The sequence below is a fragment of the Triturus cristatus genome, chromosome 4_2 (genome assembly GCF_964204655.1).
Source record: "Triturus cristatus chromosome 4_2, aTriCri1.1, whole genome shotgun sequence".
NCBI lineage: Eukaryota > Metazoa > Chordata > Amphibia > Caudata > Salamandridae > Triturus > Triturus cristatus.
Window position 1 is genome coordinate 963,806,080 of NC_140586.1, and position 18,730 is coordinate 963,824,809.

General features: G+C 47.3%; 1 protein-coding gene across 2 annotated transcripts in view; it reads left to right on the forward strand.

Annotated features, from left to right (window-relative positions):
• The first annotated feature begins 9,756 nt into the window (after positions 1-9,756).
• LOC146839148 (uncharacterized) overlaps positions 9,757-18,730 on the forward strand; it is an 83,172-nt gene continuing 74,198 nt past the window's right edge. For both annotated transcript variants that reach the window (XM_085603167.1, XM_085603166.1), the window contains exon 1: positions 9,757-10,176. The gene's annotated coding sequence lies outside the window, so the exon portion shown is untranslated. The remainder of the gene's footprint in view (positions 10,177-18,730) is intronic.

Here is an 18,730-nt window from a genome sequence, read left to right on the forward strand (position 1 = left end):
GGAACATGCACGGTTCATGCATAGGTCGGAGCTGCGGCATGGGGTGACCTCACCCCACTCCATAATTGAGTATGCATAGGGACAGGAGTTCTCTCTGAAGCTTCAGATGATAACAGAACATGCACGGTTCATGCATAGGTCTGAGCTGCTGCATGGGCTGCCTCGCCTCACTCCATAAATGAGCATGGATAGGGACAGGAGACTCTCTGAAGCTTCAGGTGATGAGAGGGAACATGCACGGTTTATGCATAGGTATGAGCTGCTTCATGGGTTAGCCTCTCCCTACTCCATAAATGAGCATGGATAGGGACAGAGACTCTCTGAAGCATCAGGTGAGAAGAGGGAACATGCCCGGTTCATGCATAAGTCTGAGCTGCTGCATGGGGTGCCTGGCCTCACTCCATAAATGAGTTGGGGTGGGCGGAATTTGCCAAAGTCACTTTCGCAAAGTATTGCCAAAATGTTAAAAATCTCCGCAAACACGCGAAAATATTGCGAAGATGCAGAATTTTTTTTCCCGTCCGTTCGCTGTATTTTCTGCGTGGTCTCGGCTCGCCAACTTACCCATGCGGTTGCTCTCGGGCGCGGCCATCTTGTTTTCACTTGTCTCGCGGTGCATGATCGCGAGAAGAAAGACGTGATAGCGCGACCAATGACATGTTTGCGGGCGCGAACTGTCGCGAGACAGCGCAAATGGCTACCAACAATCCAACATCTCGTGGAGAACGCGACCGGATCGGGAAAACTTGTCGGCAAATGCGGGGATTCAGGTAAGGTGATCGGGCGCGTACGAGAATGTATTATTTTACAGCGCGAGCAAGCAAAAAAATTCCGGTTAAATGCGGAATGCGGAAATTTTGACATTTTCGCGCTCTCCGCGGAACGCGAAAATGTCAAATTATCGCAATTTCCGCGAGCGGAACAGAATTTTAGCCCAGGCCTATAAATGAGCATGGATAGGGACAGGAGTCTCTCAGAAGCTTCAGGTGAGAAGAGGGAACATGCACGGTTCTTGCATAGATCTGAGCTGCGGCATGGGGTGCCTCGCCTCACTCCATATATGAGCATGGATAGGGACAGGAGACTCTCTGAAGCTTCAGGTGATAAGAGGGAACATGCACGGTTCATGCATAGGTATGAGCTGCTTCATAGGGTGCCTCGCCTCACTCCATTTATGAGCATGGATAGGGACAGAGACTCTCTGAAGCTTCAATTGATAAGAGGAAATATGCACGGATCATGCATAGGTCTGAGCTGTGGCATGCGGTGACCTCACCCCACTCCATAAATGAGTATGCATAGGGACATGAGTTCTCTCTGAAGCTTCAGGTGATAACAGAACATGAACGGTTCATGCATAGGTCTGAGCTGCTGCATGGGGTGCCTCGCCTCACTCCATAAATGAGCATGGATAGGGACAGGAGACTCTCTGAAGCTTCAGGTGATAATACGGAACATGCACGGTTCATGCATAGGTCTGAGCTGCTGCATGGGGTTCCTCTTCCTACTTCATAAATGAGCATGGACAGGGACAGGAGACTCTCAGAAGCTTCAGTGATAAGAGGGAACTTGCACGGTTCATACATATGTCAGAGCTGCTGCATCGGGTGACCTCACCCCACTCCATAAATGAGCATGGATAGGGACAGGAGTTTTCTCGGAAGCTTCTGGTGATAAGAGGGAACATGCATGGTTCATACATAGGTCTGAGCTGCTGCATGAAGTGCCTCGCCTCACTCCATATATGAGTATGGATAGGGACAGGAGACTCTCTGAAGCTTCAGGTGATGAGGGGGAACAAACACAGTTAATACATAGGTCTGAGCTACTGCATGGGGTGCCTCGCCTCACTCCATAAATGAGCATGGATAGGGACAGGAGATTCTCTGAAGCTTCAGGTGATGAGAGAGAACATGCACGGTTCATGCATAGGTCTGAGCTGCTGCATGGGGTGCCTAGCCTCACTCCATAAATGAGCATGGATAGGGACAGGAGTTCTCTCGGCAGCTTCAGGTGAGAAGAGGGAACATGCACGGTTCATGCATAGGTATGAGCTGCTGCATGGGGTGCCTCGCTTCACTCCATAAATGAGCATGGATAGGGACAGGAGTTCTCTCGGCAGCTTCAGGTGAGAAGAGGAAACATGCACAGTTCATGCATAGGTATGAGCTGCTGCATGGGGTGCCTCGCTTCACTCCATAAATGAGCATGGATAGGGACAGGAGACTCTCTGAAGCTTGAGGTGATAAGAGGGAACATGCACGGTTCATGCATAGGTCTGAGCTGCTGCATGGGGTGCCTCGCCTCACTCCATAAATGAGCATGGATAGGGACAGGAGACTCTCTGAAGCTTGAGGTGATAAGAGGGAACATGCACGGTTCATGCATAGGTCTGAGCTGCTGCATGGGGTGCCTCTCCCTACTTTATAAATGAGCATAGATAGGGACAGAGACTCTCTGAAGCTTCAGGTGATAACAGAACATGCACGGTTCATGCATAGGTCTGAGCTGCGGCATGGTGTGCCTCGCCTCACTCCATAACTGAGCATGGATTGGGACAGGAGACTCTCGGAAGCTTCTGGTGATAAGAGGGAACAGACACAGTTCATACATAGGTCTGAGCTGCTGCATGGGGTGCCTCGCCTCACTCCATAAATGAGCATGCATAGGGACAGGGGTCTCTCTGAAGCTTGAGGTGATAACGGAACATACACGGTTCATGCATAGGTCTGAGCTGTGGCATGGGGTAGCCTCGCCCCACTCCATATGTGAGTGTGCATAGGGACAGGAGTTCTCTCTGAAGCTTCAGGTAATGAGAGGGAACAGACACAGTTCATACATAGGTCTGAGCTGCTGCTTGGGGTGCCTCGCCTCACTCCATAAATGAGCATGGATAGGGACAAGAGTCTCTCAGACGCTTCAGGTGATAAGAGGGAACATGCACGGTTCATGCATAGGTCTGAGCTGGTGCATGGGGTGCCTCGCCTCACTCCATAAATGAGCATGGATAGGGACAGGAGTCTCTCAGAAGCTTCAGGTGATCAGAGGGAACATGCACGGTTCATGCATAGGTATGAGCTGCTGCATGGGGAAGCCTCACCCCACTGCATAAATGAGTATGTAGAGGGACAGGAGTTCTCTCTGAAACTTTAGGTGATAAGGCGAAACATACACGGTTCATACATAGGTATGAGCTGCTGCATGGGGTGCCTCTCCCTACTCCATAAATGAGCATGCATAGAGACAGGAGACTCTCTGAAGCTAAGGATAATGAGCTGGAACATACACGGTTGTGTTAAGAAAGTTTGTATATTGTTTCTACAAGCGCACATCAATGAGACAGTCATCACCTTTAAGATCATTGTATAACAGCGGTCCTACATACTTGCCCTGGATACGTGTCAGGGTGAGGCTACGCTTGATTTGTACGTTCAAACCCAAGTTCTTCAACTATTTACAGTTATCTGCAGTCTGTGAGAGGGGAGGCTGGTATACACAATGCTGTGTGGGGAGGGCAGAGGCTGCTGTTTCTATAAGTCAGAAGGGCCACATCATGTATTCGATAGAAGCCATTTATTGAGGCACTCCCATAGGCGAAACTGTCATCTGAAGCTTTGTCGAGTCCTCTTTCTACCATCTTATTCTGGACAACCCAGTATTTAGTTGAGTTTGACAATGATACTTCAGCCTCCGCTATGGACACAAAAGTGCCTGAATCAGTCACCATTTTGCCACCTGAATGATCAGTGGTGGAAGCTTCCGTTTTATATCAGAACTGGAGTTAGCTGGCCTCACACTCGTGTCTCCCGGTTAATTGGCCCACTGCACCATGACAACAGTAAACTAATTAAACGTGAGTGTAAAATTAGTGAAAAGCTTTGGCAAGTAAATTACTTCTAAGAAATTAAGTCTGAAATAATAAAAGCACAAAAAAACAACACACCCCCAATCCAGACCACCAGCTGCAAGGTACACTGCATGCTAATAAACTGTAGATCAGCAATCAAACATGCAACCGAATTTGGCAGATAGCATACTGAACTACGACGTTGACATTATGTTTGTCACCGAAACCTGGCTAAATGAATCTTCCGTTATGATCCTTGACCTCCTAGTCCCCCACGTTTCTCTTTCATCAAAAAGGACAGATTAGATCATCTAGGCGGTGGTATAGCCATCATACACAAGAACAGCATCAAAATAGCTGAAACTAAAACCTCCTCCTATCCAACATTCGAATAACCCAGCACCAACCAAACACGAAATGACAACAAAGCAACAAAATGTCATCTCATCTACCACCCACCAGGAAACACTCCTGCACTCGGAGAACAACTATCTGGCCTACTAACACACTACTCCCTCTCTGACTCCGACAGTATTATCCTAGGTGACTTCAATCTCCAATGGAATAACGAGAAGGACAAATTATTACAGTCACTAATTGAACTCTTACTCTGCAAAGATCGCACCCAACATTGCAAGGGACAAACCCACACCAAAGGCTCTACCTTAGATGTTATCATAGTCAAAAACGAAATAGGAAGCATCAACAAAATTCTCCCAATCGACTGGTCAGACCACCACAACATTCTATTTAATATTAACTAAGCCACAGTGCCACCGAAACGAGCTCAGATGACACATCAATGGCGCAGAAACCTCAATCCTATCCCTCGCTCTAATTTGAAAGAGAAAATGTCATCCCTACTCACACCCACCACAGACGACCTCATTACGGATGAGCTCACTTCCCTCTACGACTCGACAATGAAAACTGCGCTGCACCAACTGGCATCCCTGAAACACAACAGGATCAGAGATACCCCGTCAAGAGCCTGGTTCAACAAAGACTTGAACATTGAAAGAAGACAAGTAAGAGCCGTTGAAACACCCTGGAGAGCAAACCCATTCACAACCAATCTCTTCCAGCTCAGATGAGAATGTAGGAATTACAAAAAACACATCCTCAAAGAGAAAACCACCTTCTTCGGTATCACCCTAGACAAAGCTAAAAACCGCCCCTAATAGCTCTTCAACATCACCTGAAATCAAACCTCCAAACCTGCCAAAGAAAATCCCCTGCCTCAAAACCACAGTGAGACAACCAGGACACATTCTACAATGAGAAAATCACCAAAATTGAGCTCTCCCTAGACTATCACCCACAAACTCAACACAGGAACTCTTCACCCAAAACGAAGATAAACCCAACCCTAGCTCACTCCACAATCCCCAAAACCGAGACTGCTCCCCCATCAACTGCAAAAATAATCCAGCATCCAAAACCTTCCTCCACACCCAAGAATTGGAAGGACTTCAAACCTCTCACAGAAGAGGACATCTCCATGGTGATTGCCACATACAAACCCTACCCCTCCTACACAGACCCACTGCCTGCCTGGCTATAAACCTCAACCTCACCTTAACCCCTTTATGGACCAAGATCATTAACAGCTCCCTGAACAACGGGATGATGCCTAACTGCCTTAAACAAGGCCAAGTCACCGCCCTGCTAAAAAAACCTGATGCAGACGCAAACGATCCTAAGAACTTTAGGCCATCACCAACCTTCCTTTCCTAGCAAACATCCTCGAGAAATGTGTTCTCTGCCAACTCAATAACCTACTCGACTCCCACCAGTCAGGTTTCAGAAAGGGATGCAGCACTGAAACGCTATGCTGAATATAACAGATAACATTCACAATGGCCTTGACACTAAGAGATGCTGCCTGCTCGTCCTGCTTGACCTATCTTGGCCTTTGAAACGGTTGACCACTAGTTACTCTTGGAAGCACTACAAAAGTGTATCAGAGCTGATGGCACTGTTCTGAAACGGTTAACTTAATTTCTACATAACCGATCCCAGCTCATAAAAATCAACAACTCGATGTCTGACATCTCCCCAATAACCCGAGGTGTCCCGCAGGACTCAGTCCTTTCCCCCACACTCATCAACAGTTACAAGAAACCGCTCACCACCAAGCAAGCAAATATCTCCTCCCACCTACGTGCCGATGACACTCAGCTCTACCTACAAATATCATCTCTTAATGATATGCACAACTTAACTCCACACTCACAAAAGTACGAAACCGCATATCATACCACACAACCACTTCAAACTCAACCAAGAAAAAACATGAAATTCTTGTCTTCTCCAATCACAACCACCCCCCACAGATCCAAGAAAGGATAAACACCCTGGACTCCCTGAACTCTACCTGACTCAGCCAAATCTCTGGGGATCTCTCTGGACTCAAGACTAAACATGAGCAGTCACATAAGCTCCACTGCAAAGGGCTCATTTTACAGTTTAAAACTATCAACAATATCATGCCTTTCCCGCCATCTAATGACCTAAAAACCACAACACAAGCTCTAGTTCTGTCCAGACTAGACTATGGTAATGTCACACTTACGTAGCCCCCTTGATAACCCTCTTAAACGCAGCAGCAAGAATGGCCACAGGAGCCACGAAATATAAACACATCACTCCAGCACCGCAAAACTTAAAGTGGCTACAAATTGAACCGCATTGTTGTTGCAAAACGGCCTGCCTCACCCACAGAGCCCTACACACTGGCAAACCAGAGTACCCTGCAGCTAAACTCACTAATGCAGGTGTAGTAAAAGACATCCAGGGAACCGAAGAAGCTCCAACATGCTCCTCTCATCCTCCCCATAAAACACAGACAAAAAACCCTCTCCCGCTCCTTCTCTGGCGACACCCCTTTTTCCTCAACCGTCATCTCCATCCCTGTGGACAATAGCTGTTCTATGTCACCTCATAATCCCCTACTAATGACGGCTTACCACTGCCACAAACTCCTCACTGCTCCGATCCTCAACTCCTCAATCAAACTTCTCCACTCTGCCTGAACTGAACTTTTATTAGTGTACTAGGACTGTTTATGATTCTGTCGTGTTTGTTGCTGTAAAGCCCTCTGATATCCCCTGGGATGTGTCAGCGCTATATAAAACTCCTGAAATAAAATAAATAAATAAATCTGCTCCTAAATCAGAGCTCTTTACTAGTACAATACTCAATGCATCCAACACCTCTAAACTACCTCTCTCTGTCGTCCAGTCGCTAGAAAACCCATTTTCACCTCCAATACAGTTGAACACTCTAACAGTTGTGTGACTCCCTCTCACTTTAGTTTGAGGAAAAAAATGAAAACATGGTGTGCAGCACCATATGATATGGCTGGAAAAATTTTATGGCGGTTCCAATCTCAAAAACACATCAGCAGACCCCTCGGTCTCTGGACATTTTAGACCTATTTCTGTGCTCCATTTTTGGACTTTGAAAAAATATGTCAACTGTGAGAAGGTGGCCTGATATATGCTGTCCACTAGTTCTAGTGGGCACCTTGTATCAGTCCCAACAACCCCTTATGGTGATAGGTTAAAGTCAACATTTATTGAAAGCTATCCTAGTGGTAGCTATGGAGAGCAGCCTTCAGGCTAAGTCTTGAAGGAATGTAAAGCAGCTTGTTTTACCAGTCTATAATCTCTTGAATGATCAAATGAAAGGACAACCACACCAGGTATATATTCAAAATATATGTATTTAGGATAAAACACAGTGTGGTGTATTGCACTACCTACACTAGTGCGGCCTACTAAACTCTCTTGAGTTGTTGAAAGGGTGTGCTATCCCATAGCACACAACTCTAAGTTCAGTAGAACTTACTGTAGCTAAACTTGATATTATATGTACCTTAGGTGGTTTTCAGTTGATCAATTCAATTGAGATTATCTGGTAAAACAATAGCAAGCTGGAATCCCACCACTGCCACCAATGTGAGAAGGTGGCCTGATTATATGCTGTCCACTAGTTCTAGTGGGCACCTTGTATCAGTCCAACCGTATGGTGATAGGTTAAAGACAACCTTTATTGAAAGCTATCCTAGTGGTAGCTATGGAGCGCAGCCTTCAGGCTAAGTCTTGAAGGAATGTAAAGCAGCTTGTTTTACCAGTCTATTATCTCTTGAATGATCAAATGAAAAGACAACCACACCAGGTATATATTCAAAATATATGTATTTAAGATCAAACACACCTCTCTAGTCTCTTTATGAGACTGGAGTTCGAAGTACTTAGTTTACAAGATAGCAAACATTAGTAATAGCACAAATACACGTTTGGGCACTGGGGGCGTATCAAACCATTTACCAAAAAAGTTGTATAAGAACCACGACTGGGATAGACACTAGGCCTATAGTCTTTAGAATCGCTGGGACCCCGAGGAACCACCCAAGGTAGTGACACACGGGGACTGTATGCAGTGTGTAAACACAACCGCGGGTTCCCGTTATCTTCTATGGGCAATGTCGCAGTTGGAAATTTAAAGATTAGGGACACTTCTAATCGAGTCAGGACCAAACCCTTTTGGACTTAGGAAGTTCTAGGGCTAGCACCCACGAGAGCACCAGAGTACTCGAGTTACCTCACCTAGGAAAGCCGGGTACATAGGTGTCTTTTGGTGTCGGGTCGCGTCGTCGATTTCAATGGGAGCCTGCAAAGAACTGCTGTTGCCGTGACGAGGAGAAGTGTCCGCATTGATCCAAGGCCGGATCTAGGATGGAAGGAACCTGAAGGCATAGGGGTCACTTGCCAGTGACCTAGGGCAGGATGGACCAATGCCCACAGATGTCGGGTGCTTCAGGTGAGTTTACGGGTGTCTTAACTCTTCAGCCACGAGGTTCAGGAGGCATACACAAAGTCCAGAGCCTGTTTTTGTGTGTGTGTGTGTGTGTGTGTGTTTTTGTGTGTGTGTGTTTGCGGTTGCTAAGGGGATGCTGACACCCGTCCTGTTGTATTCACAGTGCTGTGAAGTCCCAGCCTGCAGTTGAAGCGCTGTGAATGTGCAGCACTAGTCTTAGAAAGTGTCTGCAGCTCACTGACCTTCCATTTCAAGGATTTTTCAGCAGTTGTTTCAAAATCTTCTTTAGAGCCTCTCGTTGCTCAAAGGGAGTCATGTCTGATATTGATGTGTCTTTGTTTGCACGTCATTGCTTGGTTGTGCATGTGCTAAGGTGACACTCTGAGGTCACACTCATAAAAGCACCGCCACCATGAACATATCACGCACACACAAACACACAGACAGACAGACAGACACAGAGACATAAACACACAGACAGACAGACAGAGACATACACACACACGCACACACACAAACAGACAGACACACAGACATACACACACATCTCACACATGGCACTCTGAACCCTTGGCAGCTCTGCAGTGTGGACTGAGGTGGGCGGTTAGTGTGTTTCTCTTCAGGGAAACATGTGTCCTTCATGGAGGAAATAAAACACACATGTGCAGCTGTGCTCAAGGAGGGAGAGCTCTGGGCCTGCTGTAGGTTCAGAGAGGCCAGGCTTCAGCACAGACCTCGAGGCACAAGAAATGAAACAGATACAAAAACTATCGTTTGAGGAGCAAAGAATGCGTTCACTTACACTGAACTACATCCCCTCGAGTGACATTTCTCGGTTTGTCTCAAAACTAATGGCAGAAGATGGACCCATTTTGGCGTTTGCTGAAGAAACAGGATGTAGAAGAGTCCTGCTCCTGCTGAAGTCTCACAGAGCATCCCTGTGAGGCCTGTCATGGACTGTGTGTGTCTTAAAAACACCCATGTCTGTGTCTTTACAGGCACCAATGCTTGTTTCCCTGCTGGAGCCTGGAGGCGGAGGTTCCATCAGCGGCCACCAGAGGGCGCTCCTCGCCTGCTGATGAAACCCTTTGAGCTGCACATTGGATGAAAGGGAGAAGGATTTCCTCTTCCGGGTCAGCGACGGCAGAGACAGCACCAGCAGCGGTGGTGACATCACTTCCGGCCTCTGCAGAGGAGGAAGGACTCCCTGTGTGTCTGTGCAATTATCTTCATCTTCAGACCCTCACAGACCCCCCACGGACCCCAGATCTGACCCTGCCCCCCCTCAGACCCCAGATCTGCCCCTGCCCCCCCTCAGACCCCAGATCTGCCCCTGCCCCCTCCCTCAGACCCCAGATCTGCTCCTGCCCCCCCCCTCTGACCCCAGATCTGACCTCCTCAGACCCCAGATCTGCCCCTGCCCCCCTCAGACCCCAGATCTGCCCCCTCCCCCAGCCCCAGGAGGAGGAGGGAGCCTGGACATGTCTGCGCATATTTCTGCTCAGGTAGGAGATTGTCAGCACCTTCTGCTGTGTTTGTAGAAATAAACTGAATAATCCTGGAGGGAATCTCTGCAGGAGCCGGGCTGAGCTGGGCTCTTCTATCTGGGGGCCCTGGGGGCTGAGCTGGGCTCTTCTATCCGGGGCCCCTGGGGCTGAGCTGGGCTCTTCTATTCGGGGGCCTCTGGGGGCTGTGCTGGGCTCTTCTATTCGGGGGCCTCTGGGGGCTGAGCTTGGCTCTTCTATCCGGGGGGCCTGGGGCTGAGCTGGGCTCTTCTATCTGGGGGCCTCTGGGGGCTGTGCTGGGCTCTTCTATCCGGGGGCATCTGGGGGCTGAGCTGGGCTCTTCTATCTGGGGGCCCTGGGGCTGAGCTGGGCTCTTCTACCCGGGGTCCCTGGGGCTGAGCTGGGCTCTTCTATCCGGGGCCCCTGGGGCTGAGCTGGGCTCTTCTATCCGGGGGCCCCTGGGGGGGGGCTTTCCTTTGTAGTTGAGATATGACCCATGCACTGTGGCTTACTGCATTTTGCGGAATATGTGCATGCTGCACCGATTCTTCCTTCACTATAAGAAATCTGTGTGCATTGCATCTTACTGCACTATGAGGGTTCTGTACACACTGGACTGCATCATACTCCACTGTGAGGATTCTGTGCACTGCATCTTACTGTACTATGAGAGATCTGTGAACTGCACTGCATCTTAATGCACTGTGGTGAATCTGTGCACACTGCACTGCATCTTCCTGCACTATGAGATATCTGTACACACTGCACTGCATCTTACTGCACTATGAGGAATCTGTGCGCTTCATCTTACTGCACTATGAGGAATCTGTGCACACTGCACTGCATCTTAATGCACTGTGAGGAATATGTAAACAATGCACTGCATCTTACTGCACTATGAGGCATCTGTGTACTGCATTTTACTGCACTATGAGAATCTGAGAACACCGCACTGCATCTTACTGCAGTTTGAGGAATCTGTATACACTGCACTACATTTTACTGCACTATAAGGAATCTTTGCACTTCATCTTACTGCATTCTGAGGAATCTGTGCACACTGCATCTTAATGCACTGTGAGGAATATGTAAACAATGCACTAAATCTTACTGCAATATGGGGAATCTGTGCACTGCATTTTACTGCACTATTTGAAATCTGAGCACACTGCACTGCATCTTACTGCAATGTGAGGAATCTGTGCCCATTGTACTTACTTCAATGTGAGCAATCTGTGCACACTGCTCTGCATCTTACTGCACTGTGAGGAATCTCTACACACTGCGATGCATCTTATTGCACTGTGAGGAATCTGTGCACACTAGATCTTACTGCACAATGAGGAATGTGTGCACTGCATCTTATCACACTGTGAAGAATGCGTGCACTCTGCATCTTATTGCGCTTTGAGAATCTGTGCATGCTGCAGTGCATCTTACTGTACTGTGAGGAATCTGCACTTGATACTGCATCTTACAGCACTTTGAAGAATCTGTGCACTGTACTGAATTTTACTGCACTATGAGGTATATGTGCATGCTGCACTGCATTTTACTGCACTATGAGGAATCTGTGCACACTGCACTGCATTGTACTGCACTGTGAGGAATCTGTGCATCTTACCGGTACAAAGCATTGAGGAGTGTGTGCAAATTGCACTGCATCTTGCTGCACTGTAAGGAATCTGTGCGCACTGCATCTTACTGCAGTATGAGGAATCTGTGCATGCTGCACTGCATCTAACTACACTGTGAGTAATCTGTTCACAATGCACTGCATCTTACTGCACTATGAGGAATCTGTGCGCTGCACCTTGCTGCACTGTGAGGGATCTGTCCCACTGCACTGCATCTTACTGCGATAAATCTATTCAATTTGCACTGCTTATTACTGAGCTGTTCGAAATCTGTGCCACTGCACTGCATCTTAATGTACTGCAAGAAACTTCTGAACGCCGCACTGTATCTTACTGCACGTTGGAATGTGGTTTGTTAGTAGGTGCAGGTAGGTACCTACAGCTAGTACCAACTCCACAATCCCAAATAAAATCCAGTAAAGTCTCAATAAATTAGTCCTTGCTCAAACCTTGATAGCTTGGCTCACAAGCGGTCAGGCTTAACTTAGGAGACAGGTGTTTAAAGGGTTTAGAACACACCAATAACAGTAAATAAGTAGGAAAAAACACAAAATAAAAATCTGACACTAATTTATAGAAATAGCCAATATTTTTATGATTAAAATGACAACAAAGCGACAAAAATCTAATGTAGGAACCGGCGATATGAATTTGTACATATTAAAAGTAAAACTAGTGCTTAGAAGAAAATAGCACTCAAAGAGTTAAGAAAAGGTTGTTCTGGACTGGGGCAAAGTCAAGAGTTCAGGCCGCCTGCAATTTAACACTTTTACACTTACTTCCAGAAGTGTTTCTTGATGCAGGAAGTTGTCCACTGCACAAGCCAAAGGTTTAGAATCTCTGGTTTGCCTCTTCAATCAATCAGTCAGGGAATTGTAAGCGTGCTACTCACCCGTGAGGGTCTCAAGGCGCTGAGGGGGAGGAGGGGTCCGCAGATCTGGTCTTGAGGGTCTTCCTGAAGGTGTTCAGGTAGGGGGGTGCGTCTGATGTCTGCCGAGTTGTAGTCCCAGACCTCTCTTGGGGTCTGGGACCACAAATCCCACAATGCACCAGGTCAATCCAATTAAAATTTGGGTGTAGTTTGTCAGCTGGAGTTGTCCTTGTTGCTGATGTTGCAGGTTGCCCTTCCAGCACTTTTCTACCTGTTGCTGATCAGGGAGTCCAATACTTATCCTTTAAGACAGGCAGAGTCCTTTTGTGGGGAAGCCTTGTGAGTGCAGCAGGTGCAGTCCTTATGAGTGCAGGGCTCTCTTGAGCAGCCCAAGGGTCCAGCAGGGCAGTCCTTCTCCTCCAGATATTTAGTTTGGGTGTTTGAGGGTCCACAACACCAGTAAAGGGTCCAGAAGCTCTGATTTGCCTTTTGGAGGTTTAGGAATACAATTCCCATAATGCACCTGGTCAAATCCTTTAAAGTCCAAGTAAAGTTAGTCAGCTGGGCTTGTCTTGGTAGAGTTGTTGCAGTTGAGTACTCGGAGCTCTCTTCTAACTTGCTTTCAGGGAGTCCACTCTTTAATCTTTTGAAGCAAGGTAAAGTCCTCTTCTGTAAAGCACAAAGTGTGTATCAGGTGCAGTCCTTACGAGGGCAGTCGTCTTGTAGTGCAGACCCGGGGTTCACCAGGGCAGACGTTCTTCTCTTGATATTTCCAGGCAGGCATCTGATGTTGCTGGGCAGCTATCCCCTATAGTTCCAGGTTTCTGGGCTGACAACAAGGGGCGTGCCCCTGACCAATGGGGTGCCGGGTGTCATCTTCTGTGATGACCTCTTCCCCTGAAGTGTGACATATTTGTGTCCCAGAAAGCATTGTTGCACAAAAAACAAAATGGAGAAAATCTCTCCTGGAGCTTCAAGTCTGGCTAAGCCCACCGACAGGTGTGGCTAACTTTCCCCCTACACTTGCCTTCCAGCCCCTCTCCTAATTCAATTACAGGGGCTCCCACCTGGCTGGGGGTGCAGGAAGCGGGGGTGGGCCTGGTTCCTGTCCTCACTGTCTTTCTTTGAAGGCCAGTTTGGCTACCCAGCCACCTTCCTGTCCTGACAGCTGCATATCTTCTCCCACCAGATGTCTATTTAGTCTCATGTCAGGCTACTTCACACCTCATTAAGGCAGCTTGGCTCAGCCTGTCAAAGTCTCGCCAATCCGAAGAGGCTGCTACAGAGTTGAATTGGGTAACTTTTGGAAAGCAATTCTATAACTTAATTCCACCAATAGTTACAATACATCCAACCATGGCAAGTTGTTGGATTTATTGCATCTATTAATTTAACTTATTTGAATTATTATTATTGCTTACTCCTGTCAAAAGATAGGCCGAATTCACAAAGGCAATCTGAGACAAAAGTCTATCTTTACGACTTTTGGTATTCACAGAGGTCATTTACGAGTCGTATCTTTATGTCTGCAGTCAGGCCGGAATCTCCGCAGTCGGGCCAGAATCTCCTCACCCGGACCGTACTCTCCACACCCGGGCCATACTCTCCGGCTCCAGCCGTACTCACCGGCTCGGGCCAGATGAAGTGTAATCAATGGGCCGGAATCCAATTTTTTACACAAAGGAACATTAGGAATGTGTGATAAATGGTAGAGGAGGTCATGAAAAGCAGTTTGTGCTTGGAAAAGGGTGTGGCCGGACACTACATCATATCCCAGAAAAGTTTGCTCCTTTGCATCATGGTACATGAAGTCCATGATTTGCGCTCCCGTCATTGTTGACTGTAGTGTCACACTACACTCAACACTGAGAGAAGCGCAAATCATGGACTGTTCAACACTGAGGGGAGCGCACATCATAGACCACACCCTCAGCTCTCCACTGACAAGTGGCTGAGTTGCTTTAGGGGCAACTGTGGGTTCTTAGAACCTCTTCTGCTGTTTAGAGTGGGGGCTACCACATCCTGTGGCAGACACCCTTCTTCCACCCTCCACCTTGACAGCTGCCGGACTGCTCAGGACGTCCTTGGAGTCAGGTGAAGCCTTACCATGCCATCTCTGCTCTTCCTCCTTACTGGGTCGGGATTCCCTTGGCTCACTGGATCTCTATTTAGGACTGGCTTCCCTTTCCTTTCCTTTTCTTTTCTTTTGGGATCCCAGTCTCCTAACCATAGGGACTGGCTCCCCAGGATCTTTGGATGGGTGTGTGCCCTGGGCGACCGCCCCATTGCCTACTCCCACCCTCAGGGATCCCCAGCTAACCATCTGGATCTGTCGTCCAACACAATGCTAGGAGGACCTCCTCATCTGAGGTGTCCTACTTTATGGAGGCTACACTGGACAGCCCAGTACTAACCACCTTTTTGGAACAGGCGGGGTCACCTCTAAAGTGACCTGGCTTCAAACAGTCAAAACACACAGTGTTCTCAAAGATGTTTTTAAGCCCTGGTTTTCCTGCCTCTGCTTGTCAGAGTTGGGGTAGGATCTGCTCTTCTTCTTTTTAGGGTTCTGGGGCACTGAGGGAATCACTTTAGTTGGCCTACCACCTCCTTCTTTAGGTTTTTGTGGGCCTACTCCCCCGCTCCCTTCTTGAAGTCTACCCCGGGGACTCCTTGGAACTCTTGTACACACCCACCTACCAGCTGTCTCCCCCAGTTCCCTGGGGCCAAACAACTTAGAATCAACTAGACACTGAGATTCCTCCATGAACAGATGAGAGACCCCGCACAGGTACTTACCTTTTTACCCTGTATCCAGCCCTCTAGTGCCTTCACTGATATGTCAACAAAGTCCCCCCAAGATTGGGTGCTGACTTTGTGGGTACCCTGAACTTCATCCTGTACTGCTGTGGGGTGAGCCCAGATTTCCCGATTGGACACTGCTTCATGTGTGAGTAAGCCTCTGCTGCCTCCCCCTCTAGCGTCAGGAGCCCATCCCTCCCAGCTACTGGGACCAAGTCCCACAGGAGTGAACCCCAGTATGGAGAGTTAACCCTTCTCGTTCTGGGGGCCCTCTGAAATGCTGCCAGCCACTCTTGTATGTTGTCACACTCCTAGTATTTAGGGACAACCTCCTTGGGCAGCTTTGGGTCGAACCCACCACCCCTTGACATCTCAAATCTCTGTTTAGTTGCCACCATCTCTTGATTTGCCTTCACATGTCCACTTCTCCCGGGCCAAGGCATGCTTCTTATCCTCCACAGCTATGTAAGCTAACTGGGCCTCACACTCTTCTCCTGAGGGACAGTTCTGCCTCTTCTTTGGTGGATCCCACAAATCCTTCCTCCCTCGAGCTGTAGGTCTGGCCCTGGTGTCTGAAAGAATGGACAGGCGGTCATCATCCTCCTCGTGGAGGTTGGAAGGGTCAACTTACCCCCTCCCCTTCTATCTGTGGAACTTCCTCTTTCTTCTAGCACTGCCCAGGCCTCAAAGGAATGCACCAGCTCTCCTTTCCTAGTGTTGGTATGGGCAGGTAACCCCCTCTTTCTGCTCATCACCCTAAGGTCAGCTACTGTGAGTGTGGGTAGGCGAGTCAGATCGATCAGTTTTGGGTCACAGAAAAGCTTTGGCACCAATTGATCAGAACAATTTAGAAAGATAAAAAAATGAAGTAATTGAAAGAAATTCATCAAAATTTCAAAAATCTATTTTGCTCTAGGTCAATTTGGAGTATTTTTAAAGATCTTCACTTAAATACTGTATTGCATTAAACGCAAACACTGGACCCCACTACTGCGCACCAAATGTTGGAAGGTGGTTTGTTAGTAAGTGCGGGTAAGTACCTACAGCTAGGAGCAACGCCACAATCGCAAGTAAGTTCCAGTAAAGTCTCAATAAATGAATCCTTGCTCGACCCATGGTGGCTCGGCTCACGAGCATTGAGGCTTAACTTGGGAGACAGGTGTGTTCAGCATTTAAAAACACCAATAACAGTAAATAAGAAGGAAACAACACACAATAAAAATCCAACACCAATTTATAACAAGCATTTGCAATGCAATAGGTATCACATTTGTAAAAGCTAGAGCTCTTGTGTTAAAAATGACAATGTTTTTACTTTTGTTTTTTGTATGCATTAGAGAGGTGATATTTGCAAAGCACTATTGCCATTTGTATGACCTTGCGGTGCTGGAGCACCAGAAAATAGGAATTAGGTTATGAGGGAGGGGAGACAAGAGTAATATGCTGGCTGTGAAAAAGCAGAAACAACAATGGAATGATATGCTCTTAAAGCCACAGGACTTTAAACAGGACTATGTAATTCACAAACATGACACATAATCCTCAACCTACTGCATAATCTCAGATTATAACAATAAACACATCGTAGCTCAAATGAAAGCAAAGGAAAAAAAAAAGTGACGTTGTGCTGTGCACTGGCATGTTCTCTGCAAAGTTAATCTGTCACCGTACAGTTGCGGATTGTTGAATTCAGGTACTAAACTGGTACTAATGAGGTTAATTTTTTCCCAGCCAGTAGTTATTGTCACAAATATTGTTCTTAGTACAGTACTCTCACCCACCCAATGGGCCTTTTATGTGCAATAAAACAAAAAACCTTCAAAATAAACATAGATGCACAGATAGGCACACACAAATGTGCAAGCACAGATACAAAGAAACACGCATAGGCAGACAGAAACACACACATTGACATGCACACATTTGGAAACAGCCACCGGCAGCCACATACACAAATAGATGCAACCACACAAGCATACATTCTCACACACACACACACACACACACACACACACACACACACACACACTCATGCACACATTCGCATGAGGGCAAGAGAACAACCAAACGCAGACACACACATGCACATAGACATGCACATAAGCAAACATGCACATACATATACCGCATTACCATGAGGAGATACATTTACACACACACGCATGCACATATATACAAGCAGACATATGCAGGCACTTATACATACCTACGTATATGTGCACACTTACACACATATGCACCCAGGCACCCACACACTCGCGTCTCTTGTCTCACCCCTGTGAGGTGGCTTCAATTAAATATTTATTTTACATTTTTGAAAATGTAAGCTTTTGAAGTGTTCTGATGGGGCAGCGGATAGATAAAGATAAGAGGCAGAGAGGGGGGCTGACATGGAAACAAGAGACAGATGGACAGATGGAGATAAGAGGCCTACAGGGCGGTAGACATAGAAACAAAAGACAGATGGGCGGATGGAGATAAGAGGCAGATAGGGGGCAGACCCAGAAACAGGAGACCGATGGAGATAACAGGCAGATATGGCGCAGACATAGAAACAGGAGACAAATGGACAGATGGAGATAAAAAGGCAGATAGGGCGGTAGACATAGAAACAAGAGACAGACGGACAGATGGAGATAAGAGGCAGATAGGGTGGCAGACATAGAAACAAAAGAGATGAGTGTGTGAGATGGGGGAGAGCTATACGAAAAATCCAGACGCGAGAAATAGAGATACAGATGAGAAGAAAGAAGAGATGGTAAGGACAAAGAACGAGATGAGGCATCATGGGTGGATAGTTACGGAGAGAGGGCAAGAGAGATAACGGAGAGAGAGAGATGAAGGCAAAGGTGGGAGAGAAAGGGGAGAGAGATGAAGACACAGTGGTGAGTGGGTAAGGTGAGAAAGAAAGAAAAAAGGAGGGAGAGGTAGATGGGACGACTTGGGTGAAGAAGTAAGACGAAGGAGCAAGGGGGAGAGATAAGACAACGGGTAGGTTAGATGAAAGATAAATAGAGAAGGCGTGAGATATTGCGTGACAAGGACGGGTGGGTTAAATAAGAGAGATAGAGAGAGGGCGAGAGTGGGATGAAAAGACAAGCGGATGGGTCTGGTGAGAGAGACAGAAAGAGAGAGATGAGGAGACAAGGGATAGGGACATGTGAGCGAGAGAGGTGAGAGAGGGAGAGATGGGGAGACATGGGTGGACTGATAAATTGAGAGAGAATGGCAGAGGGAGACTTAGAGA